Here is a 14934-nt window from a genome sequence, read left to right as displayed (position 1 = left end):
TTTAGACAGTAGAGATGTGATTAGTATTTCTTCTCAGATCAGGCTAAAGCACCTGGAAGGGAACTTGTGGTGGTTTGTCAGTTTTTATCCTAATCCAGCCTGGCTGAGGGTTTCAGCTGGTACTTGGGTCCTTTCCCTCCTGTGCCTGGGTAACGGTGAGTGAATAAAGCAGCAAGTGATTAGTGCTGGTTCCTGCAGGACCCCTAGGAAGTGCCTTTCAGGATGTCTCGGCAGACTTCGGTTCTCTCTGGTGACAGGATTATTTTAGTCCCTGATCAAGACCAAACATGGAGGCACCACATCCCACAGATTTTGCCCATGAGATCTTGTTCTTACAGCCTGAAGTTCTGTTGTGCTAAGCACCAACTCCAGTAGTATGTACAGGATCAGATACTGGAGTAATACCTGATCCTTTATACAGTTTGACACAAAACTCAAATTCATTCATACATTCAAACTTCACTTTGTTTAATGATGACCTCATCCAGTGTTTTTTCAAGTTAAAGATTAACTGACACATATGAACTGGTAGTTACTGTAATATTAACCTTTTTCCTGACTACTTCTCAGCTTGTCCTGGAAATTAATCTTCAGGCTTTGGGCCACCCTTACCCTGAAAGCTGAGCAATACTAAGCCACAACAATCTCAAATACCATCACAGCACATCTTAAACTGCCTATACCTCATGGAAAAATCTGACAGATGCCTTACTTAGAAATGATTTGGTTTAGGTATGTCATTCTATTTTGTTTCCTCAATATCTTTCTATGAAAACAGGGTTATGGTTTAGGATTTAATCTTCTGTGTATTCCTGACTTCACTCATAACCTCTGTCCACATCAAAATCAGCTGGGATATCGTTTTCACAGCACATACCAGATTTAAAAATGATCTTTTCATCTTTTCTTCTTCTTCACTTTTTTTTCTTCTGTGAAGATCTAAAACCTAAGCAGAAAAATAATGAAAAGAGCCTACCTTCATTTCACTGATGTATTACGCTCAAAGTTTTCTCATCCTTTTTAAATTATTCTTAGTGTGAATTGATTTTGCGGTATTGATTCTAGGAATACTGTCTGTAAGCAGTTATGTTTTGTGCAATATATTAAACAGTAAAAAGGATTTGGGTGCATGTGTTTATAAAGAATAGAATTTTTTTTTTTTATACATACAACACATATACACACACATAACCACGGAAAATCAATCAAACAAGATGCAGTACTGGTTACAATAACACACTTTTTTTCAATTCTGTGTTCTTACTAGAAAAGATTAAAACGACCCTGCAGTTGTCTTCTCCAGTGCAGAACAGCATATACATTGAAAACTTACCAGGAAAAAACACCACGTGAATTTCCATAAGTAGCTGAAAACCTGAATAACAAGACTGGTGAAAGATGCATTGTAACAACATACAGAATAATAAAACTAGTGGTTTATACTAAAGTTACATATTCAGCACAGGAAAGTGGATTTCAATTCAATGTCATACTGCTGTCACCTGCCCTCAGTGCCTTATGTTGGTTTTACAGAGGTTGTATTTGAACTAGTGAAAAAAGAATCTCAAAATAAGCAAATCCACTCCTTCCTTGGAAAATTTCTCATTGTTTCTTGCCTCAAAAGGAAGCAGTGAACATATCTATACTGCAAATCAAAGACAAGAGTGTGATTAATTGTCTATCTGACCTTTCCCAGGGAAAAACAGCTAGGAGGGCTGGAGAGGGCTGGTGCAGGGAAGGAGGGCTGTGCAGCTTCATGGGGCTCTCCTTAGTCAAGGCAAGAACTGCATTTATGTATCTTTCCAGAATAAGTTCTGAACCATGTATTCGCCAGTCTTCTATGAGTTGTCTGCTAATGCTGAAAGTTCACCTACATGCCAGTTTTGGGATTAGTTTAACTGTAGATCATCAGTTCAGAAAGATGTGGCTGTATGGGTACAAGCTACAGTGGTAGAAGCACCGTTAGTCTAGAATAACTACATCCACTCTAACAGAATGTGAAGTAATTGTAATGATATTTGTAAGTTAAAAACATTGCAAAAATATGTTTAAATCATCTCTGAGAGCAAAGATAACAGTGAGCTATATTGCAAGACTTCGTTTGAATACTTCAGTGTCTTTAGGTACTTGAGAATAATCTGCATTGTAACTTAAAAATAATTTGATGTATCAATTTCTTTTAGTTGTGACCAGTCAGTCTTTGATTCCCTTGTCAATGTCTGTCAGTTAAAGCTGAACCTAATGAAATACATTTATTCAAAATGATTTCTTAGAAATCTTATCTTCCCATCAGTTGCTTTAGCCCGCTTAGTAGCGCAGGTCAGGACTCATCCGCCTCAGCAGGGTAAAGAGAACAATTTAGATCATTTTACTTGAGGACTCAGTTAGCACTTTTTACCACTACGAAATGCTCTAAGAATTAAAGGATGACAGAAAACTTCTTCAAATCACATTTCAAAAAGCATTTTCCAAAAAAGACTATGTTAGTAGACTTTATTGTCACCAGAAAGCCTCTGTTAATCTTACAAAGCATCTGCAATGAATAATCTTCCCCTCCTCCATCCGTATTTGCTGCCAGAAACAGCTTATAAATGCTTAGTTCAAAATGCTGCCAAATTTTGCTTTTAGGCACACTGTTGTAAACAGAGAATATTTCTACTGATTTTGGTAGAATTTCTCCAGATTTATGTGGATGCAAGCAAAAGCCAAATTTTGCCTGGGTCTTTCCCCATCACCTGCCACTTTGTGCCCTGGTCAGCACCAGAACTGCCACCTCTGGTGTCAGGGGAAGGCAAGTGCTTGAGCTGAGTCTGCCCATCATTTGACAAATTATTCTAAACAGATTTGAACAAATGTTTCTTTACAAAACAAACTGGTCAGCAGGCTCCAGGCTCTATTTTGATGCATTTTACAGGAAATAATATCAAGTTAGCTATTATGAAACTACCCCCTCCTCACACACACATAATTGCTTCCAGCTTACTGATTATTACCCTTTCCTTAACTGATAGAGTGAGAAGAGAAATAAAAATATCTCCATACAGTGGGCCAAATCCTCATCTGGTATAAATCAACATAGCTCCATCAAAGTCAATAAAACTATGCTGATTTACACCAGTCGAGGAGCTGATGCACTGTAATTTTTTTACTTGCTTTTAAAAATAAAACCTTATGTGATTGTGTAACCAACATTGCAACAGAAACCAGCATTTTTTTTGTGAAGTCAAACATGTGCCCTCCCTTTGACATTTTCACTTAAATAGCCCTTCTATAGCTTTTTTTCCCTCACCTTTCTGGCAGAGTGCTCCTACAACCCTTTTTGCTAGGCTGGCGTCACGATAGAGGTACAGACTGGGCTGAATGATGATCAGCCACAAAATGACAATTCCATAGGGTAATGAGGCTACAGAACAAAGTGCTACCACCACTCTTTCACACAAGAGAGGAAAAAGGGCTAAGCAAAGCACAAGACAAGAAAATTGCTTCTCTACTGACATTCTCTCTGATCTCCACCACACTTTGCAGTTAGCTAACACATATTAACAATACTAAGCAAGTAGTAATTCCTACCGAGGAATGACAGTACTGTAAACTGCTATTATAGATTAAGATTCTTAAATAATATTTAAAATAATATGATGAGAGTTATTACAAGGTTTCCTAAAAACAATAGAAACTATGTGCTCTGCGTAGAAAACTCAGATTTCTAAGGTCTTTCTTCAGTCTTCACTAAGGGCTGCCAAACAGATGGTAAATTTTTTGGGAATATTCTTTGTCTCTTGTTCTGATCAACAGCACAGACAGATCTCAGGAAATCTTTTACATCCATTGTGGGGGTTCTAGGCATTTCAGTATGATATTTCATCAAATAATGGTCTGGTCTTTCCCCAAACCCTCAAATTGTTGACTGTTTGGTTTTTTTTTTTGATTGTATATTCAGAAATCTGTGATAATTTCAATAGCATCCTGAAAAATCTGAACAATTTTACTTTAAATGTTGACAAAGTTTTGTACTTGTTCAGCAAAGACTTAAGAAAACTTTGGTTTATTAATTCTTGGTATTTAATAGCCCCTAAGAACATGCTGGTAATTTTATGGAAGTTAATGGTGATCTTTGCAGAGTCACAGACTTTAATTTCCAATAGCTTTTTGAATACTGTAACAGATTAAGGTGCAATAAAAAGCTGCAATAGCATGCATTTCCAAACGATTTTGTGCAAAATCTGGGCAAGATTAAGCTTACTTTAAAATACATTTACCATTGCTTTGAATAACATCTTGAAAATCATTCTATGCTGTCTGGAATTCAGTTGCAAAGACTGAATCGGAATTCAGTCACACATTCTGGTCTCTGGTTTAATATACATATTTTAATTCAAAGGCCAGTCTGAAATGCATTCAGAATTGACTGGAAAACTTTCTATAGTCAGACCTGAAAATTTCCTTGTCATATTTGGTAGGTACCATTGCACTACTTATTTTGATTTGGAAAAGATTGCTTATCTACCTCTATTAAGCTGTGAACCCTTTGGTTTTGGAACCCTGCTTTTACTGTAACCATCATTTTGCAGCGCAGCCTTTATTTTGTAATGGGTTTTTGTCACCTGGTTGAATGAATGACTGAGATGTTGGTGCAGAGAAATTCAGTTCAGATTCTTCCTTACCTGTCTGTTTCCATGGCAAAATATGACTAGAAAACACAATCTAATCTCTGGAGAAAACAGCATTTCCCCAAGCACCCTTTAAATAAGTACTTACAGGCAGACACTCTCTAGATCTGTGCAGAGGAAATTAAAATAAAACACAAATTGGCAAACACATTCCATTCAATCAGGATTGAAAAAGCAGCCCTGTCCGTAAAGAAACTGGTGGTAGATCTTGCCAAAGAGTTCTGTCACATGTAGGTAGGACAGCCTTGCATAACATGGGCAAGAAGTGTCAAGTTCTGCTGGGGACAAACAAAAGTTATTCAAAAAGTCAGTTCCTGTCCTCCCTGGTACTGATGGTGGCAACAAGTCACTCCAAAATGAAACCACACTAAAAGACAAGGAATCAAAAAGGGTTCACCTAGCTAGAAAGGGCAATCCTCCATAGGACTGCAGTTCAGGCTCTCTGACCCTCAGGAGGAGGTTTCTGGGGCTGTGGGAGGTTGGCTTTCAAGCTGCCAGTTTAATAACCCAGAGCAGTCAAAAGGCTGCTCTTTACAAAGTTGACTCCATTTCCTACCCAACAGCAAGAGTAACAGTTACATGCCAACATCTACACTTGCGAGGCTCGAGCTTTTCCTGCCAAAGTTACAAATTGCTGTTTGAGGAAGTTGTGTCAGCCAGTATCGAGATGGATGATTTGGATGCTCTATCCGCTCACCATTTGCCAGTGGGTCAGAGACTAGAGACCTGGTCTCTGTGGTGCTCCATTTTTGGGGAGCTTGGCTTCAGCTCTGATTGTTGAAGGTTCATCAAAGCAGAGGGCTTCTAATTAAACACTTCAAGCTCAGAGCTTTTTTTTAGAAAAAGCACATCTAACCAGTTTGAATCCAAGGATTCTTCCTCCAAGCATAAATCATATGCAATAGGTGTAGAAGATTTAGGTCATGTCTCAGATATGCTTTTCTTTTTATCTACAGCAAAACTTTTATTTTATTCCAAAGTATGGCAAGAAAGATTTAAAAAAACCTGCTTTGCCTTAAGCACACTGAAACTTTGTAGCATCTTTACACTGGATTCTTGGCTTTAAAGACTAGAGAAACCTGAAAATGTACTGGATATGAAGTCAAAACAGCTTGTTACCCAACTTGCTTTCTTCCACAAAGTATTGAAATATTAAGAACACAGGCAAATAATGCTTGGATACAGCTCCCTTTGTTTGCGTTGAATTCGTTGTTGAGTTGAATTCGTTTGTCTGAAGACAAACTGGGCGGATAATTTTGCATTCTTTATCTCAGTGGTGAATTGTGTGGTTCTGAAATTTGACTAAGATAAGATCACAAACAAGTGAAAACACGTGTAGGGTGAAAAATCAATATGTTTCAAAGTAATAGTTGAGAAACAAATTATTCCTGTGCTAATATGCTGAGAAGGTTTAGGGATTCTGCGAGGGCTGGTAGCATTACTAACAACTAACGCAGTATTACAAGGAATTTGAGCAGCCTTCATAGATGCTAATCATGCTGTCACCTAGAAATAAGGTACTCAAAAGGCTGATAATGGTAAATTGCAACATGAGGGATTTTTTAAGCTTCTCAGTCTTTGTATAATAATTAGATCTTAACAATTGCAGTTCTTTTTAATCACTCATGCTGAGGTCTGTTCTTTCCATTTACTGAAATTTTCTAATGTTTTAGTTGAACTATTCAGAAGAGCTACACTCTTGCTAAGATATTCCTGTTTTTCAGTTCAGGACTCAACGTCATTGTCACCGAAGAGTGGCAGGATTCCTGCAAACTTAATCACATTCAGACCTATATACTGTGCCTAACATGAGAAAGCCATTAATAACTAGCTTATACCAACCAAAGTCTGTTCTGTCAGTGATGACACATCTTAAAAATAGTTTCCTCTGAATGAAATCTACATTTCTGTACTGAATTATTACTTGCTGGGAGTCACTCTTTTGGTAACCCTTACGCTGTGCTGAAGCAAAACATTCATTGCCCTTGAGAAACACCTGAATAAGCCATGCCTAATATGATACAATTCAAGAATAATTAAAGGCAATAACTGAAAACTTTAGGCTAGCAGCAATATAAAGACTTCCTCTGCCACCAGAATCTGACTCTTCTTCTTTCAGCCCTGCTTCACTCACTGCATTTAGGAATGGTGTAGGACTCATACACTTGACTGTCAAAAATAATCCTCAGAATCCCCAGTCTCTGTGCCTGGTACATACATTCACTAGGACAGAACCAAAGATCTCCTCTTTATGTTTCTCTCTATATGCTGAAGTCTCCTGAGTGCTGGCGCTGTCTACAAGCAGGCCATATATGTACTATAAACATCTGTGTATTTATATCACAGAATCCCCCAAATCCCCACCACCTCAGCAGATTATTAACTTTTTTTTTAAAAGCTACACATGCAATGGCAGTCTCGTCCTCTCTGCAGGTATTTGTTTGGTAAACAGCATTCTTTAGAGAAATGCTGCGTTTACAGGAGAAGGGACAGGTTGCTGAGTTATGTGGCTGTGGGATGTTGGTGGTAGGCAGGACTCAGCGGCTACGAATAGAGCTGTAAACCATACAGGTGTCAATTCAGTCCTTCAACAAAGCCCGAGTGACTCAAGGAGCATGTCAAGGCACACCACACAGAGACTTATCTTCTTAGTTTTACATTAATGTATTAAAACAAAATAGTAAAGAAACACCTCACTCAAAAATCAGCAGAACTACATCTTCCCAGTGAGGATCATACTAACAGTGCTTAAGATGGAGTTTGGGCTAAATGCCTTAACCAAGAACACATGAGAAGCTCCCAGTTCAGTTTCTTTGGTTTTTATGTGATGAAGAAGTGGTGATTAAGGCAGCTGTGTAACTTACCAAAGACATTTCCTCACATACAATGCTAAATGGCAGAGGAAAGAGGAGAAATAAAAGAAGAATTACGTACTTTCTAAGCTATTTAACAATTGTAAATATTTTTTGTATACATGCCCCTGAAGTTCCAACTGTATTTTCCTGGCAGTTTTAAAAAACTGTGAAATCACTTGTTACTTTCAATTACAGTGTAACTTTGAGTAATCTCAATAGCCACAGCCATTCTAGAAGACAAGTAAGCTGGCAGATGAGCACATATTAAAGGGGATGTTTATAACTGGATGATTAAGAGCAGCACTTGGAAGGGATCAGGGCTGTAAGCAAAGGTGAGGCCAGAGACAGTAAGTAGGACTGGGGCATAGAGAACAGAAATGTGTTGTGAATTGATACCATCACTTACAAGTCAGTAATTCCTAACTCTGTCTTTCTAATGCATTGCCAACTTTAGCTCCACATCTGGGATCCTTCTGGAGCAGTGGGACCTTGTTTAGATCCCAGAACTGGTATTCCAGCCTTTCTGAGTTCCCAGTGGTCCATTATGCCCTTCTTGCTCCTGTCACCCATCCAGGATGTGCTGTAGCCATGTCCCTGTTTTCCAGGGCAGCAGTCCACAGCCTCATACCCTGGCGGAAGAGAATTTGCTCCTGGGAAAATGCTTGCTAGCAGTGGTGGGAGGAGGTAGACTCCTGTGAAAGGGAAGAAGGGGCCAGCATTTGGAAGAGCAGGAATCTCACTCCATGGGCCTCTTGCTCAGGCCATTCAAAGGTTAGTCCTGTTTAATAAGTCCATTTTCTACCCCATGGTAACATGGGGTAAAAATTCTAGGAAACAGCTGAAAAGGGTAATATTAACAGAAATGTTATGAATCTGGTGTGTTTTTTTTAAATTGGGCAGTGAAAATGGTAACACTATTCAGTGTGTTCCATCCATACCTTTGTTGGAGTTTTAAACATAATCCACTGAAGTCTGTCATGTGTTGTTATATTACCAATTGTTGGCTAAAACCCCACTTAAGGGCTGTATTCAAAACAAAAAGCTCAACGCAATGTGGCAATAACAAAATCCAAATGAAATTCATATAGTAATACAGCCATGGTCTTTATTTTTTTTTCTACAAAGCTTAATGTGGGCCTAGCTTGAAATGTACCATAATATGCGTTAGTTGTTATGAATAAGAAAACCACTTATGACAGAATACCCAATGGCATCTGCTACTACAAGTTACTTAAAAGCATTCTTAAATACCATAAATATCCCAAGGAACTGTGACTTCTTTCTCCACTGACAACTTTTTATAACATCAGAGCAAGCTAACTTTTGATGTACAGTATTGCTGTAAAACTGGATATGATTGTCCAGTGCTGAGCTGTGTTTCGGATTGATAAGGATGCACTTAAAGTAACACTAGCAATTTATTTTTCCTAATTATCTAAATTATCCCAGATCTAGAAATTCTAGGAAACAGCTGAAAAGTGCAATATTAACAGAAATGTTATAAATCTAGTATTTTTTTTTACTGGGCAGTGAAAAGCAGGGTGAAATTCACCTTGTACAGATGACATTTATATACCATTTTCACTGCAGGATGTCAGGAGTCAGCTGAATCCTTTGGTGAATAATTTTTTCTTATCTTTTCATGAGACAAAGTTCACATGAAGCAATAAGCAGATGGAGCAAATTAGGAGAAGGTGAGTGCTGAAATGATGAAAAGAGTACTTTCAAACAGGTACATGTCCTCCTTTTTAATTTTTTGGCTGTCATGTGTTCATTGCTGTAGCTGCCTGACCTTCCAAAATATGGTACTGGTGAAAATCCTTCTTTGAAATAGGGTTTCATGCACCTGCAAAAAACAGAGGACAGGACACGATAATCACTTGTGCCAGTGAAGCAGCTTTAAATAGGCTGAAATCAGCATCTTTCTCAGGTGTCCTTGTTTTGTTCTCAAACCTGGTAAGAGACTAGCTGACATTTGGAGAACCTTAGCTGTCATTTTATTTTGCTAAGCAAGCCCTGCAAGTTTATGGTGTCTCTAGATAAGGTTTTTTATGTGTTACCTACTACACTTTAAACTACTATGAACCTATCTCTGCACTGTTCAGGCTGCTTGCAATACTGGCAACCAAACTAGTTTAGTTTGAGGGTGTGAAGTTCTCTTTTCCTCATAGCTGGCATCACCTATCTGTTAGGTGCACACTGAGTGTTCCTCCCACTAAACATCTGATTGTCATAAAAGGGGAAAATAACATTTTCTTCCTGGCTTTAGAAGTTATTATTGGTATGTTTGAATTAGTGTGTCTATCAGGAGGACAAAGGAGTAGTACCAGCTCTAGCCCTTCCTCTATAGTTTTTGTAAATAAATAGTATGCAATTTCTTGTTTCCAAGCCCTGTGCTAGGCCCTCAGGCCCATTCAGTGCCCCAAAGGGTTCTTTCTTCTCTTTCTTCTCTTTCTTCTTCCTTCTCACACAGTGTAATACTCAGCCCCAGGATTTGTAGGTAGTTGTAAAAGGGCAAAGGTTTTAGATGACCTTAGGCAACAGGAAAACAAAACCAAAATTTCTGTCCCCTTGCTCTAGGCAACTACTAGTGTTGGGTTTTTTGTTCTGCTTTGTTTTGGGGTTGGTTTTTTTAGTTGCTCCTGGGGGCAGTGCCTTTGCTCTTACTTCACTCACATCGACCTGGGAAAATCACATGTCCTGCCTGGACTACTTCTTGCTCAGGCCTTAAGATTCAACCTATTGCTTTGGATAGTTGCTACCTCAGTGTTTCCAGAGTTATCACTGTACAAAGACACATGTCTCGGAGCACCCTCTGTTTAGCCTGAAAGAAAAGTCAGTATGGCAGGCAGCTATATAAATCAAATATATGACTGTCAACAGATTAAAGCCTTTTGGTGTTGACTATTAACAGTTTCCAACATTGTAAAATGTTGACTCTTTTTTATTACTGCACAAATTCTCATTACTTCCTCACCAGACAGAAGCTTGAGAGGGTGTCTGTACAAAATAAGCTAAAGGAACTCAAAAATGATACCTTGGATGCTTCACTAGAGTCCAAAGAAAAGCAAACATGCCTGAACCCTATCAGTTGACATTAAAAAAATGATAGTTTCACAGTGCTGATTCTATCCTATCTCCAAAGATGAAGAATTAAAGAAAAAAAGAAAAAAGAAGAAAAAAAAAAAAGGGAAAAAAAAAAGGAAAAAGGAAGGTGCAGTGAATATTTTGTTAAGCGTTTCTGGGGCAGAGAGGCACTGCACAGCAGGTACATGCTGCCAAAGCCATTTGTTTCCTTGCCTGTGTCCTGGGAGTCAGAGTTCAGAAGCAGGCAAGTACAAGCTGTCTCAGTGGGTCTATGCCCTGCAGAGCTGTTCCTGGAGAAGTGAAAATACTCATGTCCGGGGCAGTTAAGCTGGCTCCAGACCTATTGGAGTAGAGCCAAGGACCTGGCTCAACTGATAGTTTCTGTTTTCAAGTTGCCTAAGCACACGTAACCTACAAGACTTGATTACTTTTTTTTAGTATAATGCTTAAGTTCAGATAGGATTATTGAAACAGCAGCTAGAATGGGACCCATGTAAGCATTTTTCACTTTGCCTTAATTGCCCTCCCAGGTGCTCATCCTTGCTTGTAGGCCCTTGGGTTCAGATCTTACAGCTGCTCAAGTGTTTTGACATACTAAACACCACTGAATCTTTAAGGATTCACCTCACAAGGGGTTTGTATGTGTGTGTATTCACTTACTCCTTTAGAAAGATTTCAGATCATATTAATCCATATTAATTTTATTATGAAAAAAATAATCAGGTTTCATAATGAACTAAAAAGCAATTTTAGTATGATTGAACTTAACGGGGGTAACATCCTCTCCTTACAGATACTTTTTCACCTTACTTTCAGCTACCTTTAATTCCTTTAGAAGTTCAAGCACATTAATGAGCTTTTCCTCTCACAGACATTTTGCAAAGGCTACAGAACATACTCACATGGGAGAATATACTTACGTCTTGAAATACATAGCTATTGACTGTCAAAGGGGTTAATAAATTACATTTAAGTGTAAAGAAAAGAGCATGTAAGTCAACTGATAGGGATGGATTTTTATCTTTACTATTAATATAGGAGGAAAGCATACCATGTCACATGTTTCAAATACCTCAACGCAAATCTCCCTTTGGTGGGACAAGTATATACTTACACCAGTCATCTGATACGGAATTAAGCAGAGTTCCTACACAGGCAAACTCTAGACAAAAGGAACTTAATTCCAAATAAAGCTAGTCTATGCACAAAGCTTGCACTGGCTCAATTTTGATGACTTTTTACGCCCACTTGACTACATACCTTTAAACCCCTGTGTTAATGTGCTAAAATAATGTTCACACATTGTTTCTCAGTGTGTCCACCTGACAGTTCAGAGCACAGCAGCTAAACCAATTCCAAAATAACTCTAGTTAAACTAGTCCTTGGTCTGGACTATATGCAAAGCTCATGATACATCTAAGAGTAGGATTTAAGAGTACACTGCGTTAAAAAAAAAGAGGAGTCAGGAAAGTTCCCTCCTGCTTTTCCTCACACTGTGAATCTGTTAACAATTTACAGGAGCTTTTATCCTTCCCTAAATCCTTGTGAATTGACAGTTTACAGAATGAAGGGGCAGAAGCAACAGACCTAATTTTACAAAAAAGAATGGTCATATGCGCAAAGTCTATACACCATGGGAATATGAAAGACTAGTTACATAGATTAATTCTAGTTTAACTGAAGAAACAAAGTCCAAATTATTCCCAGCAGCACTTTACTGTTCAACTCTCACTGGAACTGATTACATTTTATGACCCTCAGCAGAAGGACCTCTTAATTTCTGAGAGGTTTTATACCTGTACCACCACCACGGGGCACGATATGGTGTACAAGAAGCAGTGCAGCTTATGGCACCAAACCGAGCGCTGCTTCTTCACTACGGACCCAAGGGGTGGCCAAACCCTGTGCTCACAACCCACATACTTCAAAGCTTTCCTGTGGCTTGGAGCCAAAAGGTGCTTCCTACTGAATTTTGGCAAAGGCCTAAAAAGTGGGGAGGACAATGAGCCTCCATGGTGACCTGCGTCATGGCAGGCTGCTGGTGCACCACTATTGTACTGGGGCTGGTGCCAGCCCTGGAGGTTGCCCAGGCTGCCAGCCTGCCATTTGGAGGCACATGCTAGACGTGCAGAGGAGGTTGAGGTGATGGACTGCACAGCCTTTCTACAGCAGCCACAAACCCCAGCCTCCATCCTTGGGCAGCAACTTTCAGCCTCCCGCACACCTGTGGGAAGACGGGTCAAACAAATGCTGAGGGCTTTCCTGAAAACACATCCTTCCACCAATGCTCACCTCGGGTTAAGCTTTAACCAGCCTCCTTATCTACAGGCGAGAGCACAGACACTCCGCCCGCCATGAGGCTGCCCCTGATGAGCAGCTTGTGTGGGGCTTTGTTGTCAGGGTGCCACTGCCCGTGCAGAGGCCCCACAGCACAGGTGCCCACCGCGCAGGACCCCACCTGCTCCTGTCACTGCCAGGGGCCATGCCGGCCGGGCCACCTGCCTCTGCTGTGCACCCTGGCCCTGGCCCCAAGCCCAGGACCGGCCCCAGCCCCGGACTGCAGTGCCCATGGCTGGCTTGCTGGCAAGGCTGGTGCCCAGGGTGCAAAAAGCCTCAGGCGGTGGCCCACCCGCCATTCTGGCTTCCTCACTGTGAGCGTGTTTGAGGGACTTCAGGCCACTTGGTGGATGGATGTCCCTGTCCCGCCAAACAGCTCATGGTTTAGGCAGGCGTGAAGTGGTGAGGAAGAACATGAAAACAGACAGCTGTCTCTTCCTTAGGGAAGCCATGAGCTGAGCGTGGAAGCTCCCACCATCATGCAGGCACTGCAGTGGTGCCTGGCTGTTAAAACGTGGCTGGTGTAGGAGTGGCTCCAGCCTCCTCCACAAAATGCAGAATTTCCAGAAGTGTTTTTCTCCCAGATCCCACAGTTAGTGCCAGACTCTAAATCCCACTGACAGGCCAGCCAGTGGAGCTGGTGCACACTGGGGTGGCAGTGTTGGCCTAACACTAAGAACCAAATTGACAGCAGCAAATAAAACCTCTCTGGCAGCGTTTACTCATTCATGCATTCGGACTGAGCTTTGACAGCAGGAAGAGCACAGCTTCTGTTTGCTTCTGCAAACTCATTTGGAAAGTCACAACTTTTTGTTACCAGGTTCTGTGTGAATGTTAAGAATTTGTATGTGTTGGTATGTATCAGACATGGGCTGTAGTCACAGGCTATTCTGGAACTCATCAAGAATCCAACCACCGGCACAGACCCGAGAAGTGTTTCCTGGCATACCTTTCCCTTTCCTCCTCCTGATTTTTAACACAAATTGTCCTCCTGCCAGGAGATTCGTTCAGACTGGGTGAATGAAGTATTATGAAGTATGACTTGGGGGGAAGGGGGGAAGATTAGAAGTGTTTTATTTCAACTTATGTCAGCTGTTAAACATTTTTATCCAAGCATGTGTGCATGCAATATGCACAAGAATTAGATAATGCTGAGGTTGTAACTCCTTTCGCTGCTAAACTTTCAGTTGCACAACATGCAAGAAATGGAGAATCGAGGTCACGCGTATGCCTTGCATGGCTAAAAACCCTATCTACGAAGAAGGAAATTCTCTCACTGACCTTTAGTTTTGCCACAGAGGCACAACGCACCCACTCACAGACATAAGAAAGCAAAAATCAAGGTAGTTCAGGGCAATGACGGGAAGGCCACGATTTGACCTTTTAAACCTTTCCCCGTGGTACTGACTTTAGTGGGGGTACTTATCGAGATAAGGTATAAAAGAACACTTTTATACTTGCACACTTTCTCCTTTTTCTCATTATTAGCTGCATTTCTGTCACTGGACCTCATATGAGTCAGTGGTACTGAGTGTAACTGAAAGTTTTCTTTAAAGGAGGGGTCTGACCTGTTGCTTCCTTTAGGGACTTTGTAGAGCTGTAGGTGACCTTTTGTTTTGCCTTAAAGGAGTCCTGCAATTAAGAGTAACTTCCCGATTTCTGGGACAACGGGATGGTTGGTATGCTGTTTTAAGTGTTACTGTATCTGTAAACTTGGATTTACATACTTTTTTAATGACATTCTGTAATTATGATAATAGGGTACAAACAAATACAAAATCTATTTTAGCCTCAGATATTTATACCAATTAAACCTTAAACATGGGTACTGTCCTGGGTTCAGCAGTAGCAGTCATGTTTCTCCTTTGTGGTAGCTGGTGCAGTGCTGTGTTTTGACTTCCAGCCTGGGAACAGTGCTGGTGATACTGATGTTTTTGGTTGTTGCTAAGTGATGTTTACCCTGACCAAGGACTTTGTGAGGCTCA

This window comes from Pezoporus occidentalis, unplaced genomic scaffold (assembly GCF_034315485.1).
Source record: "Pezoporus occidentalis ecotype Australia unplaced genomic scaffold, CSIRO_AGI_Poc_V1 ctg108, whole genome shotgun sequence".
Classification (NCBI taxonomy): Eukaryota; Metazoa; Chordata; class Aves; order Psittaciformes; family Psittacidae; genus Pezoporus; species Pezoporus occidentalis.
Note: the sequence above shows the minus strand (reverse complement) of the source record.